We start from the raw sequence: 14919 nt of genomic DNA, 5'->3' as shown, positions 1-14919 counted from the left end.
GAGCGTTTGACTTCTTCTTTGCTGATCTGGATAACTTTAATTTCTTTTTGTTGTCTATTGCTAAAGCTAGGACTTCTAGAACTTTGTTGGATAGCAGTGGTGCTAATGGACATCACTGCCATGTTCCTGACCTTAGTGGAAAAGCTCTCAGTTTTTCTCCATTGAGAATGATATTTGCTGTGGGTTTTTCATAGATGGCTTTGATTATATTGAGGTCTGTACCCTTTATCCCTACACTCTGAAGAGTTTTGATCAAGAATGCTATACTTTGTTAAATGCTTTTTCAGCATCTATTGAGAGTACCATATGGTTCTTGTTCTTTCTTTTATAATGTATTGTATCACATTGATTGATTTGTGGATGTTGAACCAAACTTGCAGCCCAGGAATAAATCCCAGTTGGTCGTGGTGACCTATATTATTGGTGGGAATGCAAACTGGTGCAGCCACTCTGGAAAAAAGAATGGAGGTCCCTCAAAAAGTTGAAAATAGAACTACCTTATGACCCAGCAATCGCACTACTGGGTATTTACCCTAAAGATGCAAATGTAGTGAGCCGAAGGGGCAAGTGCACCTGAATGTTTATAGCAGCAATGTCCACAATAGCCAAACTATGGAAAGAACCTAGATGTCCATCAACAGATGAATGGATAAAGAAGATGTGAGATAGATATATATATATATATATATATATATAGAGAGAGAGAGAGAGAGAGAGAGAGAGAGTGCAGCCATCAAAAGAAATGAAATCTTGCCATTTGCAATGAAGTGGATGGAACTAGAGGGTATCATGCTGAGTGAAACAAGTCAATCAGAGAAAGACAATTATCATATGATCTCCCTGATATGAGGAATTTGAGAGGCAAAGTGTGGGGTTTGGGGGGCAGGGAGGGAAAAAAATGAAACAAGATGGGATCAGGAGGGAGACAAACTATAAGAGACTCTTAATCTCACAAAACAAACTGAGGGTTGCTGTGGGAAGGGGGGTAAGGAGAGGGTGGTTGGGTTATGGACATTGGGGAGGGTATGTGCTATGGTGAGTGCTGTGAAATGTGTAAGCCTGATGATTCACAGACCTGTACCCCTGGGGCTAATAATACATTATATGTTTAAATAAATAAATAAATAAATAAACTCAAAATGGATTAAAAACATAAATGTGAGGCCTGAAACTGTCCTTGAAGAGAACACAGGCAGTAATTTCTCTGACATTGGTCCTGGCAACAGTTTTCTAGATATGCCTCCTGAGGCAAGGGAAACAAAAGCAAAAATAAACTATTAGGATTATACCAAAATAAAAAGCTTCTGCAGAGCAAAGGAAACAATCAACAAAACTAAAAGACAACCTACTGAATGGTTGAAGATATTTAAAAATGACATATCTAAAAAAGAGTATCCAAAATACATAAAGAACTTATAAAACCTAACACCAATCATCATCATCATCATCATCATCATCATCATCATCATCCAATTTTTAAAATGGGAAGAAGATATGAATAGACATTTCTCCAAAGAAGATGCAGAGTTGGCCAAAAGACACATCACTCATTACCAGGGAAATGAATATCAAAATGGCAATGCAATATGACCTCACACATGTCAGAATGGCTAAAATAAAAAAACACAAGAAACAACAACTCGTGGCAAGGATGTAGAGGAAAAGGCACCTTCTTGCACTATTGGTGGGAATGCAAACTGATGCTGTCACTGTGGAAAATAGTATGGAGTTTCCTCAAAAAATTGAAAATAGAATTACCATATCATCCAGTAATTCTACTACTATTTATCCAAAGAATTATGAAAACACTAATTTGAAAAGATAAAGTCACCCTTAGATTTATTACAATATTATTTACAATAGGCAAGACTGGAAGCAATCCAAGTGTCCATCAATAGATGAATGGATGATGGGCGCCTGGGTGGCTCAGTGGGTTAAGCCGCTGCCTTCAGCTCAGGTCATGATCTCGGGGTCCTGGGATCGAGTCCCGCATCGGGCTCTCTGCTCAGCGGGGAGCCTGCTTCCCTCTCTCTCTCTCTCTGCCTGCCTCTCCATCTACTTGTGATTTCTCTCTGTCAATAAAAAAAAAAATAGATGAATGGATGAAAAAGACATCACACACACACACATGTGTGCGCACGCATGCACACCCAGTCATAAAAAAGAAGGAAATCTTGCCATTTGCAATGACATCGATTTTTCTAAAGGGTATAATCCTGAGCAAAATAAGTTGGAGAAAGACATATATCCTATGATTTTACCCATATGTGGAATTTAAGAAACAAAACAAGCAAAGAAAGGGAAAAAAAGACAAACAAACCAAAAATCAGACTCTTAAACATAGAGAACAAATTGGTCATTGCCAGATGGGAGATGGTGGGGGGGGGGGGGTGAGTGAAATAGGTGTTGGGGATTAAGAGTGTATGTACTGAGACAAGCACTGAGTAATATTGAATTACTGAGTAATTCTTGAATTACTAATTGTACATCTGAAACTAATATAACAATGTATGTTTATTATGTTGGAATTAAAATTTTAAAATAAAAAACTAAAAATACTGAATAAAGGTTTATAAAATACACAGATCTCTGCTCAGCCAGCTTCAGCTGGCAATTTTTACCTTCATCAAAAGAAATTATTTCTCTGTTAATGAACCACACTCTCAAGATCAAACTAATTGGTCTTTGGCTAGACTTTTCAAGGCACATGCTAAGGTCTGCAGTTACTGATGGAGTTGACCTATAACCTCACTCAAAATCACTTAGAATAGAGCTGAACCTATAGAATCTTTGAGAGCTTAAGATATGTGTCTATATTTAGTAATACCCTAGTAGTTCCAAGTGTAACCCACCACTCTGGTCACACAGAATATACTTTAAGTGCCACAATTGTTTAGTTCTTTCCCACTAATGAATTCTGTCTAACTGAAATAAAGCCCTTTTCTTCACAATTGCCATATGTTTTAGTCTAATGAATATTCTTTTTCAAGGCATCATTCTCTCTTTCTCAGTCAGAATCACAGAATGTGACCTTACTTGGAAACAGAGTCTTTGCAGATGTAATTAGTTAGGTTAGGATGAAGTACTTCTGGAGGAAGATGGGCCCATATTCCAATATGACTGGTGTCATAAGAAGAAAAGACAAAGACTCAATGGGAGAATATTATTTGAAGACAAAGGCAGGGATTGGAAGGAGATGTCTACGAACCAGGGAATGCCAGGATTCCTGGCCAATACGAGAAGCTAAGAGAAAGGAATAGAACAGATCATCCTCTTAGAAACTTCAAAGAGAGAGCATGGCCCTGTCAACACTTTAATTTCACACTTGTAGCTTCCAGAACTGTAAGAAAATAAATATCTGTTGTTTCAAGCCCCCCAGGTTACAGTATTTTGTTATAGCAGCCCTAGAAAACTAGTACCCTTGGACAATAAATAATAGTATCTAATTCACAGGGTCATTGGGGGGATTAAATGACAAAGTACACAAAGAGTTTGGCAGTGCAAGCACATAGTAAACGTTCAAGAAATGGTACCTATTATTATCAATAAATGTTAATAATTTTATACTTTAGAATAATAATAGGAATCACATGTAACTCTCTCAGAAAGAAACATTATGTCCCCCACTCAGTCTTTGAGCTTAAAAGGTTGAGATACCTGGTGTCTCCCTAACCAAGAACATCTCCCAGTAATGATAATGTAACAGCAAACCAAGAATACAAAAGTTCTTGCCTGGCCATTAAACTCATAGTTTGGGGAACTCTGGTTGACACCACTTACACTTCTTTGTCTGGAAGCAGAAGAGGGATCTAGTCAATAAGCATCCCTCATACACCCCAAAAAAGAACCATCAATCTTGACCTAGGTGACTGTCACATTGAACAATTTCAGGCAGCTTTTTCAACCTTGGAGGTTTGGGCAACCTGCCAGTAATGAAGATGTATTAATGCTTAATGCAGCTTAATGTAATAGGTGTCATGTTCATAATTTACAGAAGCTCTTTCTAAAGCATTAAATTCATTTATACTCCTTAAAAGCTACTCAATCGTGGGGGCTAAGTTAGTTCAGTAGGGTTTCTTTTTTAGGATCAAATGATATATAAATTGTTAACATATCCAAACTCATCCATTAGTGCATGTGAAAGCAATAAATGTGCCAAAGTAGCAATAACATGATCGAGGAAAGTCATTGTGGTCATTAGGGCTGAAAGGGTTTCATTTATGGCCCTGGGAAAGAGAATGAAGGCTGTAAAATAGATCCAGGAGCTCCCACTGATGAGGGATCCTGTATTATTACGCTCAAATAAAAATAAAACAAAATGTACATTTTAGGTATTCAAAATGGCAATGGGTTTTTTTCCTTTTGCTTTGTAGTGAGCTGCCCCTCCTGCTTCCATCCACTATTTTGAGAATAGAAAATGGAATGGATTGATGAGGGTTTTGCATCCCACTGTCTGTTCACAGACTATTGATTGGCCTCTTGGTAAATAACTCTAAGCAAAACAGGGGGGCACGACTAATGAGAGCCCTTGCTTGTTGGACAGATCTGGGAGGTCAGGAATTGATGGGATTATAAATCCTAGCACCAAGTTTCCAAAGTAGCTCCAAGATCAACATAGGGATGATAAGAAGCTATAATTTTATGTTTCAGATTAAGACAACCATTATCTAGTACCCCATTTTGATCTGCTGACATCCACCATTGCTTATATCCCTGTGACTCAAGTACCCCCCTCAAACATATATATATATATATATATATATATATATATATATATATATATATATATATATGAATGTGTGTGTGTGTGTGTGTGTGTGTTACAGAGTACCAAGGAGCACTCCAAAAAAAGGTAGGAAAGCAGATTAATAAAATTTTAAAAGTAAAGTTAGTCTAGCCAAGTTAGTGCTTCTCGGTTTTTAGTATACTTAGAATCACTTAGGACTCTTTATAAACTAGCAATATCCTGACCCCCACCCCAGACAATTAAACCTCTAGGGCAAGGGCTTGGTCATCAGTATGTTTAAAGTACTCCAGGGAATTCTCTTGTGCAGCCAGGATTAAGAACCATCAATTGAACTAATATTTAGGAGCAGTTACAAAGCTCTAAGTAAAGATGATAATAACACATTAGTCATTTCTTCTTATTAAGAGTTCTCCAGGGAGCAATGTGTTGCAAGCATTCAGTGCCTGCCCAGGTATGTCCTCAAGAAGTGCACAACCTGTCTAGATGTCCTCTGCTGGAGGCTTCTGAATTCAAGGGTGACCTTCTACCCAGGAGTCACATTAGTGGCTAGAAAGCTAGAGGCTGAAAGTATAGTTCATCTTCCAAATAAAGTTCTCTTGTTGATATTGGAACATTTGCTGTCCCTCAGTTCACAAAGCATGCCACATCCTGCTGTAGCTCTCACTAACCAGACAAACAGCTGGACCAGTGATCAGAAAAGATTTCACCCAGGAGACTCCTGCTCAAGATGTCACTCTTAGTTCCCATTCTCTCTCTGAAAAGTCAGACCTTATCCTCCTGGCAAAAGAGCTGAGATCAGGAGTCTTTGCTCACAGAATCTGAATAAGAGTGGGGCAAGGGGCTCTAACTAAAATTCAGACAGCCCACTAGAGGATCAGGGAGTAAGTGTATCTAACCACCTCTGATTAAGTCATGTCATGTAGCCAGATTCGACTTGGAGAAAGAAATGCCTACAGTAATTGCATTTAGTTCATTTTGTAGCATGCTCCCAATCATAACTGCTAATTCAATTGTACGTTCATTCTGCCAGCTCATTGCCATTAAGCACACATTTAATTACTTCAATAAAGGATTAATATGCAGCACACAAAAGGAGGGACAGAAGTCTGTGCCAAAGCACACAGCTGCCCCTGCGTTTAGCCCAGAGATAAAACAAGAATATCATTGGGCAGCATAATCCTGCTCCAAATACATCATTATTAGATGAACATTCCAGACTTTTATTTTCATGCTTGTTATGCACTGTTCCACATGCATATATTTCCGTGGTACCAGAAAGAGCTGTAGCTAGCCAGTGCCTGACAGCTTCCCATTGTTGTCTCAATCACACTCCCACCCCCTCCCTGTCTTCCTCCAGGCTTGTAAGGTTGCGCTTATCTCGTCTCCAGGCGAAGGCTTACAGTCCCTACATTACAACATCCTGAGATAAGGTCCCTCGCTTGACATTGTTCCTGCCCATGCTGCAAACAAGTGACAAACCTGGCATGTGTAAAAGAGAGAGAGGGAGAACAACAAAGCTGGAGCCCACTCCTCCCCCCTTCTCCCAACACCACCTAAAAGGACAGCCCATCAATTCTCCAGGATGTACACAATCATTATTGTAGGGGAAACAAAGGCCAGTGTCAATTGTGCAGTGTTATAAAGCAGTCCCTCAAATTAAAACCATGTACCTAACTGCATCTGATGGCAGAAGCTATTTAGCAGTGATATTTTACGGAAAGGCAATGAAAAGCAATAACTGCTTTATTTAATGTATCTGTTCAATCCAGCTGCCCTGGATAGGCCTTAATAGAAGCTGTCGATCAATGTCAGGCCCTTAGAAATAACGGCACCAGACTGCAATAAACATGAAGGAAAGATAACTAGAACTACTGATCAGCCTCTTGTTACCTTTCCTGCACCCAGAGATTTGTCATTTGTTTATACTGCTCATAATAGCTGGCTCGATGATTATCATCTTACCCACCTGGTACTGTGGTAGGCACATGCAAGTGGGGGGGGTGACAGAGGAGGAGAAGTGACATTGAAGGGGAGGGAGGAGGAAGAAATATGAGATGTAAGACAAAACGGAGAGGAATAAATGAAAGAAACTTTGTTCAGGACATGAGGTTAAATCTCATAAAGTGGGCATGCTGGCACCCTTGTTAAAATGCTAACATCGCTCTTTTGTTTACCACCTCCTGACAGGCCTTCCCTTAAGATTAATTAAACAGGGCATGAATGTTTAGTTTCAGTGTCTTCTATAAATCCTAGTGCTACCAGAAAGACACTCAGAAGGCCTATAGCCAGGACAGCCCGACCCACCCGTGACTTCATTGGCCGCTATCCATCCATTGACCCTGAATGCTGGTGCTCCCCCATGCTCCAGCACCTGCTGTCTTCCATTTAATCACTTCCTGTCTTTACACAAGATCATCATCGTGTATCCTTGCCACCTATAACTGGGCTGGCAATCTGCAGCCCATGCACCACCGATCTAGACAGCAGCCTGTCTCAGTAAAGTTTTGTTGGAACACAGCCACTCCCATTCATTTAGGTTTTGTTCTTGGCTGCTACGTTGCTAAGATGGCAGTCCAGTGGTTGAAGCAGATGCAGTATGACCCCCAAAGCCTAAACTATTCATTATCTGGCCCTTTCCCGGAAAAGTTTGCCAACCCATGATATATAGATGAATCATCTCAAAATACATGTCTCCTGCCCAGACCTCTCTTCTCATATCTAGAACTGTATTTCTAAATTTTTCTCCTGACGCCCAACTCTCTATCATGCTGCCTACACACAACTAATGTGTAATACATCCAAAACCTAATTCACTTTGTATTCTTTCCAAACCTACAGTTTTTCCTTTTTTGTTTCTCAAGTAATGGCCTCACCATCCATTTAAGCACCCAGATCAAGAAGCTGAGTCATCTTTAGCATAGACCTCACTCTCTTCTTTTTGTCCCAAGCCCCTGCCCTACCATCTTCCAAACAGATTTCCACCCTAGCACACTCCTTCCTGTCCCCTCTGTCACTGAAAGCTACATCAAGCATATCTATCCCATCTGTTTAGAGACATTGCTCCTGCCCATTCATGCCTTCCACTGGCCTAGACTTCCACAACTCCTAACCAGTCTTCTTGCTTCTCATCCCTCTGTTATCATGCCCCTGCCACAACTATCTTTCAAAACCACATAAAATTAAAATAATAGTAACAATGATTTATTCAGTGTCATGTACCTCCCAGGCACTATTCTCAGTAATTTCTATGTATTTATTTACTCATTTAATTCTCACTAAAACCTGCAAAACAAAGTACATCCCATTACCATTCCCATGAGGAAATTGAGATTTAGAAAGATTCTGTGAACTTGCCAAAGTCATACAGTTTGAAAATCACAATGGGATTTGAACTCAAGTCTATCAGTCTCTAAAGCCTAAGATTTTCCCCACAACAATAATGCTTTTCCATAGTTTAGAAATCCTTGATAGTTCCAACTTCCTATACATAAAGACAACCCTCAATTCACATGGCATTCAAATTCACTTTTCTTTTCTACATGTTCTCCCATGTACACACTATCTCAAACCACTCTTGATGTGGACTAGTCCATGAACACACCACGTGATTATACCATTAGTATGCCACCTCCTCATGAATGTCTTGTGACCCCCACATATCCGTCCACAGAATTAATTGTTTCATCCCTGCTGGTCCTATGTTGCTTTGGATGTACTACAGAATAACACTTAATCAAACTGTGCTGCATTTAAGTGCATGTATCTCTGCCCCTCAGACAGGTTGCAGGTCTTTCAAAGGAAAGAGAATTGCCTACACCTGTTTTTATTTCTAATGCCCAGAACTTAGTAAACAATGAATAAAGATTGGTTGAAGTTTTCTTCCATACTCCCACCTTTCCAACACATTTCTTATGATGGTTACATAGTGAGCTTTCAGAAACACAAACTAGATCATGTGATTTTTACTTAGAAGGATTCACAGCTGCTCTTCCTATATAGGATTTTAAGGTCTAAACTCCTTTACTTGATCTATGAGGCCCATTCCCTAACTTCACCTTTACCATTTCTCCTTCCCCCATCCCAGTCACAGACTTTTCATCAGCCACATGGAATTACTGTGACTTTGCCCATGCTTCTCTCTCTTCCTGGAGGGTCCCTATCTTCGGTAGTCCTTTCTGATAATCTGCTCACTCCTCATGACCCAGGTCAAGTATCATCTATTCTACAGAACTGTCCCCAGCAGAGGAAGGTAAAGCTCCTTACTTTGGGGGTTCCATGTAATAATAACAAGAGCCAAAACTCATATATCACTTACTATGAATTTAGTCAATGTTATAAGTACTTTATATATGGTCCATTGTTTAATCCCCACAAAAAAGTGGTAAGTACTATTATCGTGCACATTTTTCAAGTAAGGAGATTAAGACACAGAAAAACCTATGTGACTTGTCAGGATCACCGTGCTACTGAGTTGAGTCTAGGACATGAAAGAGGAAGTCAGAAGTCAGGGTTCATGCTTTTCACCATTATACTAGATTACATCACAATGCTTTGTCTACATCTCCCTCATTTGGACCCAGATCACCCTGTGTTTGAATTATTGCTCTAAATGTCTGTCCTCACAGTCCTCTTCTAGATATGAGCTCCTAAATGGATATGTCTGGCTCATCTTTGTATGCCCAGCACCTTGCACAGTGCCTAGAACAAGCTGCCTCAATAAGTTTTTGTTAAATGACTTTAATAATTAATCAGTGTTCTTCGAAAGATCTGAGACGAGTTGATGGGTGTTTTGGATGCAGTGATGCATCTGACACAACAAATAGGTGATCACAAATAAGAAAACAGAACCATGGTCCTAAGTTCACACTTCATTCCACCTTTCATTTGCTCTAGAGGCTGGGTACTGCACTTTCCTATGCCTCTTTTGTAATAAAGGACCTACTTCATCAAATACTAAAGTCTCAGTAGTTTACGATGTACTGCTGCTTATTTTAAAGCGTAAGAAATACACTGCTGAACATCTCTTCTCTAGTATAAAAATCTAATCTCTAGAGAAAAACACTACCAGGATGAGATTTGGAAAGTCCCACTCTTGGTGACTTATAAGCCCCTTAGTCTTCCAGGTCTGAATTTTCACTGCTATACATATCAGCTGAGGAGGGACTCTCCCTACTTCTCAGCCTGGAGGACCAGAAAGATTTTAAACTAGACACAGAGAAAACTCTCTGAATTCCTTTTCTGTGAGGCTATGGGTGAAATAGTTCAAGTAAGGACGGTGATATATGTAGGCTTTACAGCACTAAGACCTGTTCATGTTAGCCAAGTGATCACTCCCTGGTATTGGTCCTTCTGTTGAAAAAAATAAGCAGTGAACCAGAAGAGCAGACTTATAAAGTATCTCCTTGCAAATAGAGGCTGAAACTGTAGCGTGCTCTGGTTAGTTGAAAGCTTTATTTGTACTTTGGCCTTGGCTTAGAAGGACAACATTTTGGAGATTCTCTTACCAGTAGTTAGTCAATGATCACTAAGGTAATTGGGTTCTCTGATGTGATGGATTGGAGTGCCCAAGAAGATGTCACTCTCAAATTTAATCTCACTGAATCTTGAAGCACCATCTTTCTTGATCCAAAGAAGACAAAATTAGATGCAGAAGAGAAAGATAGTGTACATGTCATAGAAATCTTTCATTTGTACATTTAATAGGGCAAAAGAAGTTTCATGAAAATGGTTCCATAACTAAAGGCATCTGGTTTAATGAAAAAAAATAGAAAATTTGGATGCTCTTATTAATTTCTTTGTTATCTAGCAACTAAAATTGAGTCATTGTGATGAAGAAAAATTAGCAGTTCATTTCATCAGTAAATGTATATCTTTTGGTTATAAGAAGCCTACGATGAGTGAAATAAGTCAAGCAGAGAGAGTCAATTATCATGTGGTTTCACTCACTTGTGGAGCATAAGGAATAACATGGAGGACATTAGGAGATGGAAAGGAAAAGTGAATTGGGAGAAATTGGAGGGGGAGACAAACCATGAGACTGTGGACTCTGAGAAACAAACTGAGGGTTTTGGAGGTGGGGGTGGGGTAGGTGAGTCTGGTGGTGGGTATTAAGGAGGGAATGTACTGCATGGAGCACTGGGTATGGTGCATAAACAATGAATCTTGCAACACTGAAAAAATTAAATTAAATTAAAAAGAAAAAGAAGCATATGAAGACACTATTGATAATATTATGAAAATTGTGTCAGAAAATTAAAACAGCCCACAGTCTTTAAGGCCTTAAAGAAATCAAGGCCAGTCTAACAGGAATCAGTGCTCAATTTTCTTTTTAAGTTCACCTGTCTCACATTCATCTTTTATTTTTAGTTGGTTCCAATGAGATCTATGATGAAAACTGAAGAATGTTTGCTTATGTTCTCTTAATTTCAAGAAAACTGCTACTTAAAAGAAGAAGTCCAGGGCACCTGGGTGACATAGTTGCCGGTTTCAGCTCAGGTCATGATCTCAGGGTTGTGAGATAGAGCCCCATGTCTGACTCCATGCTCAGCCTGAAATCTACTTAGGTTTCTCTCTCACTCTTCTCTGTGCTCTCTCTCTTAAATAAATAAATTAATTAATTTAAAAAAATTTTAAAGAAAGAAGTCCCAATTAATTCCCCCCTCCCCCAAGTATTGATGTCTTATGGCAATTACTTTTTTGGTTAGATGAGAGAACATCATTATGACTTTAGGACTAATATTAATTCACTTCAAAGTTAGATTCCCCAACCCTTTTCAATTTTGCTCTATAGACTGCCCCTGAAATTTTGAGTATCACATGTGATTTAAGACCACAGTGTGGCCATTCCTTTGCTGATTAGCAACTCAACACCTACCATCATCCCTGAATATCCCAGCCTTACAGATCATGTGATACAGTTCTGAGATATAAACAACGAGGCATTTATTAGGGGATTTCTGGGAGAGATTTGCTATGTCTTGACTTTTAAAAAATGGATAATACTTTTGGCTGTCATAACCCTTTTCTTCTTTCTCCTTCCTCAACTTCTTGACTGTAATGCAGATATTTTACCTGGAGCTATGACAGCCATCTTAGAATAATGAGGCCAGAATCAAGAAGATAAAGGCATACATAAAAAGGATGGCAAAGCAAACCATGGAAAAAGCTTAGTGCCTGATGGCATTACTGAAGTATCACACCAGCCCTGATCAACCTATTTCTGAACTTCTTACTGTGTGAAATAAATAAACCCCTAAGCCACTATTAAATTGTCTGTTACTATAAGCCAGAAGAACTCAATGACTAAAGTAACTGTCTGGTAAAAGTAAGAGCAGGGGAGGTAAAGGACAATAAAGTCACTTTTTTTTTTAAGAAATATGAACAAAGTAAACCAAAATAGGAGAGCCAAGTATGGTTTTCAAGACACAAAAATCTAGCAGATGGAAAGGTCTACCCTTCTAGCTTTACACCAGCACTGAGTTCTCAAAGTGAGGGGCCAAAGAGGTTTTTGAGACAGTGACTCAAAACACTTGCACTCCTATTACATCATTTTGCATTTGAAATGGAGTATTTAACAGTGCCCTATATGTCAAAACCTGTGTTGTTTAGGTCATGAGGGGGCAGGGGATGGGTGAGGATGAGGAGGGAGGAGGCTTGCAGGTAGAGAAGTTAAGGCTTCTAAGGCCTAATTTTATTTAGTGAGTTTTCAATGTCCTGTCTGGGAAGAACATTTAATATACATAAAATTTTATTTAAGAAATTACCATATGATCCAGTAATTCTACAACTGGGATATTGACCCAAAGAAAACAAAAAGACTAATTCAAAAAGATAAATGCACCTGTAGGTTTCCTGCAGCATTATTTACAATAAGCAAGATATGGAAGGAACCCAAGTGTCCATCAGTAGATGAACAGATAAAGATGTGGTATAGATGGCGATTCACAGACCTGTACCCCTGGGGCTAATAATACATTATATGTTTATTAAAAAAAAAAAAAAGATGTGGCATAGACATAATGGAATATCACTCAGCAATGAAAAAGAATGAAATCCTGATATTTGCAAAACTATAGGTGAATCTAGAGAGTACTATGCTAACTGAAACAAGTCAAAGAAAGACAAATACCATATGATTTCACTCAAATCATACCATATGATTTCACTGAATTTAAGAAACAAAACAAAGAAAGAAAGGAAAATAGACAAACCAAAAATCAGACTGTTAAATATAGAGAACAAACTGGGGGTTGCCAGAGAGCAGGTAGGTAGGGGAATGGATGAAATAGGTGAAGGAGATCGAGAGTTCACTTATAATGAGCCCTCAGTCATGTACAGAATTATTGAGTCACTATATTGTGCACCTGAAACTAATGTAACACTATGTTAATTATTCTTCAGTAAAAAATAATTTAAAATAAAGCAAAGAAAAAAATGAAATTAAATAGCCCAGTTCATAAAAAAAAATTACATATTTAAATGTGTATAAAATGCATATTCTTTAAGCTCAAAGATTGAATCTTTTCATCTGTTCTGCAGCCTGGCACACAGTGGGACATTCAATAAATGCCTGTTTTGTAAATTGAATGAATGCCACTTCTATTTAATTCTCCTGTTGCAAATTTTTTAGGCTTAAGTTCTCTAAAACAATGATTCATGTAGTTTAAAAAAAAAATTAATTCCTGATTTTTTTCTTCTCTGTATTCCTTGACCTTTCCTCATAAAAACACCATTTATCTCCTATTATTGCTGCAGCTTTATTCTCATTGGAAGGGTCTATGAGGAATCTATTGCTGTAAATAGAACAAATGAAGAGGGCAAGAGTTCTGTGTCCTTACATTCATCTCCCAAGAGTCTCTACTCTATTCCTGCTGCCTCTCTGACTTCTGGGAGTAAATGGAACAAAAAGCCACACTGTGTTTAATGAGAAAATAATCAGCGATCGACTATGGAACATGTCCAGAGCCAAAAACATCCATTGCGATCTGTTTCCAGCATTTTACACAAATTGCATAAATACCAGAGATGATTATCTAAAATTTAATTTGGATTCCATTTGTGTTTTACTTATGGGGAAGGGACAGATTTGGAACAACAGATAATCCCCAAGTTCTCTCTTTTACAGAAAACTTAATTAAACGGCTTTCTATGTATGGCGTGAGGAAAGCAGCCCCTTAAAATTATCAAGCAAGCAAGGCTGAGCCACTGTACCAGGAGCTGGTCCAGCCACTGGTATCAGTCAAGCCATGCTGAGAACCTGAACACCTCTTACCCAGCATGGTGGCAATGAAGTTGTTTTAACCCTTGGGAATAATAATGACTTAAAGTTTTTATAGCAGCTTTTGAGTCAAAAGATGTCTGAGTGATTTTCCTCTACCCAGGGTTAAACCTTTGTTTTCCCTTGCATTTTCAAACCATTTCAGTGTGAATCTGAGACCACAAGCAAAAGTGGCATAAGTGGCCCGGGAAGATGAAGGGCTCGGGGAGGCAGAATGAACAGCCCACGATAAACAAAGGGCTCCTAGCTGGAGCCATATGTATTTGACACATGGGCAGCAGCGTTCTGGGGGCACTCAGAGGTAATCACTAGTGTTCACTGAGAGAAAAGGTGGAATTTAGCAGATCTCCAGGATAAATCTATCCCAAATTGGCACCATTTAAACCCTCTGCAAGAATGCCACTCAGAGCTTAATCTTCACCCCCACTGTGCAGCTTCATTCTGCAGCTCTCTCCCAGGCTGGGACCTCAGAGACTGCTGCCTCCCTGGGAAAATCAGGAAGGAGTTGATGGCCAGGTAAAGTAGCAGAGCCATTATCGAGGAGACTGGTAATGTCCCCACATTCTGTCATCCTGCTGCTCCATCACTACTGTGGCTCTCAATTTATAAAAATAAAAAAAGGAAGATAATAGTCAATTTAATACTGCATCAAAGAGGTTTTTTTCCTAAGCAGCCGACCATTTTGTCAGTAGCAACCAGTTGTCTTCACAGAAGTCAAGTAGTTAATCACCCACAAAATCCCATGAAGAGAAAAAGAAAGCAAAAGAGAGAAAAGGGAGGTTTAATGAGGGCAGACTGACATATAAACCTTGCTAAAGAAGAAAGCAACTATATCTCACTTTAAGAATGAACGTGACGATGAGCCCAGGTGATGCTAACAGACCCACAGCAGACC

At 39.1% G+C, this 14919-nt stretch overlaps 1 long non-coding RNA gene across 1 annotated transcript; it reads right to left on the bottom strand.

The window, feature by feature from the left end:
• Positions 1–1480: 1480 nt before the first annotated feature.
• Positions 1481–9769, bottom strand: LOC116583179. Its single transcript, XR_004282639.1, has 3 exons — positions 9759–9769; positions 3144–3148; positions 1481–1546 (listed from the first exon to the last, which is right to left on the bottom strand). It is a non-coding gene; the product is annotated as an uncharacterized LOC116583179 (long non-coding RNA).
• Positions 9770–14919: the final 5150 nt, after the last annotated feature.

Source organism: Mustela erminea, chromosome 2 (genome assembly GCF_009829155.1).
Source record: "Mustela erminea isolate mMusErm1 chromosome 2, mMusErm1.Pri, whole genome shotgun sequence".
Classification (NCBI taxonomy): Eukaryota; Metazoa; Chordata; class Mammalia; order Carnivora; family Mustelidae; genus Mustela; species Mustela erminea.
Note: the sequence above shows the minus strand (reverse complement) of the source record. Positions and strands in the feature narration are given on the sequence as shown.